At 43.0% G+C, this 4,957-nt stretch overlaps 1 protein-coding gene and 1 pseudogene across 1 annotated transcript in view; one reads left to right on the top strand and one right to left on the bottom strand.

The window, feature by feature from the left end:
- GOLPH3L (golgi phosphoprotein 3-like) overlaps window positions 1-4,957 on the bottom strand; it is a 68,020-nt gene that overhangs the window by 41,332 nt on the left and 21,731 nt on the right.
- Window positions 654-2,028, top strand: LOC102870511 (annotated as a pseudogene).

Genomic DNA, 4,957 nt, shown 5'->3' with positions numbered 1-4,957 from the left:
GGGTTATTTACCTTTATCTTGTTGTGGTACTCAAGTATTTTATAAATTTTAGATATAAGTCCCTTATCTGACATGTCATTACCAAATACATTTTCCCAGTCTGTGGCTTCCCTTTTTACCCTGTTGGAGAAGTTTTTGGATGTGCATAGGGATTTGATTCTCAGAAGGTCCCATTTGTCTATTTTATCTTCTCCTGGTTGCAGGGCCATCGTATTTTCAAACACTTGCTATGCATCATAAAATTGGACAATGAGTAAGGATGACAGAAGAAGAATCAATGTCTTTGAACTGTAATGTTAGCAAAGAGTACGGAACAGCCTATGGACTTCCAAAATAATAAACAAAATACGTCTTGGAGGAAGAGCAACCAAGATAATCCTTAGATACATTTGGTCTCACAAACTTTGGGTAACAATGGACTCAAGCATGACGTGCTCAGAAGGATGGTACAGGATAGGGCAAAGTTCTGATCTGTTGTTCCTTAGAGTTGTTATGAACTGTTTGTTGTTGACTAGACAGCACATAACACCATTATTAAGTCTTTGTATACTGTGGTGAAATGTTAACAGCATAATTCTGACAAAGGATTATCAAAATGGGAAAGGCTGAGTTGGCGCTGCTCTTCTCCACCGCCGTCCAGCTGTGCGGCCGCTATGTCAACGCACTTCAGGTCCCAGGTCTTCAGCTCATGCTCGGCCACCCACCCCGGCCGCAGCGCCTCTGTGCGTCTGAGTGTGGGCCACTCCAGGGGCCTCCACAGCAGCAGCTTCTACGGCCTGGGAGCCTCGTGACCCCGCGGGCCTATTTCCCCTGCCTACCAGGCTCTGCTGATGGCTGGCATCCGCGAAATCACCATCAACCAGAACTTGCTGACCCCGCTGAAGGTGGACATCGACCCCTCCCTCCAGCAGGTGCGCCAGGAGGAACGGGAACAGATCAAGACCCTCAACAACAAGTTTGTATCCTTCATTGACAAGGTGCGGTTTCTGGAGCAGCAGAACAAGCTGCTGCAGGAGCAGAAGACAGGCAAGAGCAGCCGCCTCCCAGGCATTTTCGAGGCCCAGATAACAGTTTTCCAGAGGCAGCTTGAGGTGCTGCGGGCAGATAAGGATCGCCTGGAGGTGGAGCTGAAGAACACACAGGATGCTGTGGAAGACTTCAAGAATAAGTATGAAAATGAAATCAATCATCGCATGAGTGCTGAGAACGAGTTTGTGGTGCTGAAAAAGGATGTGGATGCTGCCTACATGAACAAAGTGGAGAGGGAGGCCAAGGTGCATTCCCTTAATGATGAGATCAATTTCCTGAAGAACCTCTATGACATGGAGTTGGCAGAGCTGCAGGCCCAGATCTTGGACACGTCTGTGGTGCTGTCAATGGACAACAGCCGCACCCTGGACCTGGATGGCATCATTGCTGAGGTCAAGGCCCAGTATGAAGAGATGGCCAAGCGTGGCCGGGCAGAGGCTGAGACTCAGTACCAGATTAAGCTGGAAACCCTCCAGGCCCAGGCTGGGAAGCATGGAGATGACCTCCGTAACACCCGAAACAAGATTGTGGAGATGAACCGGGCCATCCAGAGGCTGCAGGCTGAGTCTGACAACATCAAGAACCAGTGTGCCAAGTTGGAGGCTGCCATTGCGGAGGCCGAGGAAAAAGGGGAGCTGGCGCTCAAGGATGCGCGCACCAAGCAGGAGGAGGTGGAGGCTGCCCTGCAGCACACCAAGCAGGACATGGCCCGGCAGCTAGCTGCACGAGTACCAGGAGCTGATGAACGTCAAGATATCCCTGGACATTGAGATCACCACCTACTGCAAGCTGTTGGAGGGCGAGGAGAACCGGTTGACCGGTGATGGAGTGGGAGCCGTGAACGTTGTCTCGGTGTTGAACTCCATTGGTGCTGGTGGCAATGAGCTGACCTTCGGGGGAACCATGGGCAGCAATGCCCTGAGCTTCTCCAGCAGTGGGAAGCCTGGGACCCTGAAGGCCTATTCCCTCAAGACCACTCATAGGAGTGTCCGCAGCTAAACACCTGATGTGAAGAGATACCTGTTGCTCCTTCCTCCGTCGTCACAGAGGGACTCCTGGTCCTACCTTCCAGCCCTGGTCTCAAGCCTGAAAGACTCTGTAAAATGATGTCAGAATTGCATCAAATAAAGCAGCCTCTTTCTGAGGCCTGGTTGAATGCTAAAAAAAAGTGGGAAAGGCTTAACTGCCATGTAAAGCACAACTAGTGTAATTAAAGATCAACACTCAATGTACAGAGGTATGGTCTATAAAACTATGCTGCTAATCCAGAAGCACTGGTTCTCTGGCAGTTAGAAATCTACCAGTCATTCTGTGGGAGAAAGGTGGGCAGTTTCCTCTGGTGCAATTTATAGCCTTGGAAACGTGAGAGGTTAAGATAAGAGTCAGTTTGAAAATAAACCCCACAACTTATTAGCTAAGTAACCACTGTACTTTGATTCCCTGAGAAGCACCACCTCTGGGCTAACATCACAAGTTTCTAGGAATGATGCCACTGGAGCACCCTCTTTGAGTTTTAGAGTTTTAGAATGAGAATTGGTTAATTTTGCAATCCCGCCAGATTTAAACTGAGCTGGGTCAGAAGCAGAAAATAGTAATCTCACTATTATCAAGAAAAAGTGAAACCAGTGAATGCAGTATGTCCTTTCTACCTGAGTTTCCTTTATGAATCAGAGATGAAGAGACAATGAAAGATGACATGGCAGTCAGAAAGCAGCAATGATGGCAGAGAAATTAGACTAATAAAAAGAGCTATGATTTCTGGCCACAGAAAAGAGCTAAGTACTGGTGGAATGGGTGTCTCTGGACACTTGCTGGGTGAACTAGGTCTGCTGGCTTATGGAACTAGCATCTCCAGGCCCAGACTTACCAGCAGAGTTAGGGTGGCACATAATTAGATCTGTTGGCCTAATGGTAAGAAGCTGTGCTGCAATCCTAAAGGCATACAGCTTGAATACACTAGCTGCTTTGTGGTAGAAGGATGTGCAAGCTTCTCCCAAGCAATTTACTGTCTCTGAAAAGCTGCTGGAGGTTCAGCTTCAACTTGGTGGCACACAACCACCACAACCTGCAAGAGGGCTTTTCAACTTACTGGGGCAGGACAAAGGCCAAGACCACAAGGCCAAAGGTCACAGGCCTGCCCACAAGTTCACCAAGAGGAAGCTGTCATAATTGAAAAACTGTACTTAAATATTCCTGAATCCAAACTTGTTATTTCCCTAATAAATAGAAAGGCAGGCATCTCTCAAGCCAAGACTCTTTTCCTTCTTGGCAAGTGTTTCAAAGCTCTTTAGGTCTACCATTAAGCATCTGCGGACATCCTATTCTACAAGTAAGCTTCAAAGGCTCTCAGCTCTCTGTGTGAAGGCAAGCCTAATTTGTCCAAGTGCCACTTTGCCAGCAAACCTCTTGTTCTAAGGCTCTCAGATCACCCACTCCATGTAACAGCATGCCCACTCTAACCTCCTTGCATCAGTCTCTTTATCTAGTTTCTCTGCCACTTCTTCTTGATACCTTGTGCCATCTCTGATGTTATGATTTTGTCTCTTAGGTCTCTTGTTGGTGGCAGTAAGGTACCTCTCAGGTTTAAAAGAGGGCTTTTGAACCAAGAAGCATGGCAAAACGAACCAACTCTCTTTTTAGGGCTCCATACACCTTATTTACATGAAATAATCTTGCCCTTGATAGGGTTACATTTATATTGTTAACAAGCTGTCCAATTCCATAAATGAGACACAAGTTCCTTATTTGCATAGTCCCAGGCCATCACTATGTGGAGTGACAAAGATTATGGCCAGAAAAGTTATATTAAGTAATTTATTATATCGCATGTACATTTTTTTCCTTCTTTCCAACTTGATCTGTAAGTTCCTTGAAAAAAGAGAAGTTTATCTTATTTATCTTTGTACCTTCTGCAATGCCTTGCTAGATAAAATGAAGTGCTAGATAACTTGAAAGTAATTATACAATTAAAAAAACAATTATACAATTTTAATAACATTGCTGAAGGAAAACTGCACTCCAAGTAGAAATAGTTTATCATTATACAATTATCTAAAAAAACCTATTTCCTCTAAAACCTTTCATATTTCATTCTCCCACAGAAAATCTAGAAAGGGACTGTCCATTCATCTTAAGCTTTAAGATATAAAAGAAATCCACCCATTTTACATTTCTCTTATTTGAATGAAGTCTCTGTCTTCTACAGATATATGACATAGGTTCTTCTCTATGGCTGTCAGGGTGAACTAAGAAGAAAAATAAAATGCCTATTTTTTTCCTGAACTAGTTAATCTGAAGAATTGGTTGTAATAAATAAAAATCATCTATTTATTGCATATTTAAACATTCTTCCTTTTGCAAATTATATTACTCGAAGTTTTATACTTGCTTAAACCTGTTACTTCTTATGATCAGTATATACTATTTAAAGGAAGAAAAAGAAGAGAAAAAGAATGTATATAATTTCAAATTTCCCCAAAACTTGACATAATGGAGTAGAAAATTTGAAGTAAAAATAAAACTACATTCAGAATTGTTTATTTACCATTTTTCTGCTATTATCAATGCCAACATAAAGTATTTTAATAAGACTCCAACATATATTTCCAAAGGTCAGCATTATTAAGGTTTTAATAATTTTTAAAAAGGCAAGTGTAAGACTCCAAATAAAATACTCCAAAATATAATTCAAGTGAAAAGTATTATCACAGAGTATTATAATCTTTTATCTTATTAGAAAGTATAAATTGACAATAGCAAGGAGTTGGAAACAACCTAAGTGCCCATCAACAAACGAATGGACAGAGAAGTTATGGTATATTCACACAATGGAGTATTATGCTGCATTGAAAAACAAGGAACTCATGCAATATTATTCAAAATGGGTGACCCTGGAGGACATTATGCTGAGTGAAATATCTCAGTCACA

Source organism: Elephantulus edwardii, unplaced genomic scaffold (assembly GCF_000299155.1).
Source record: "Elephantulus edwardii isolate Elephantulus edwardi_28Jun2011 unplaced genomic scaffold, EleEdw1.0 scaffold00273, whole genome shotgun sequence".
NCBI classification, from domain to species: Eukaryota; Metazoa; Chordata; class Mammalia; order Macroscelidea; family Macroscelididae; genus Elephantulus; species Elephantulus edwardii.
This window is presented reverse-complemented; position numbering and strand designations above follow the sequence as displayed.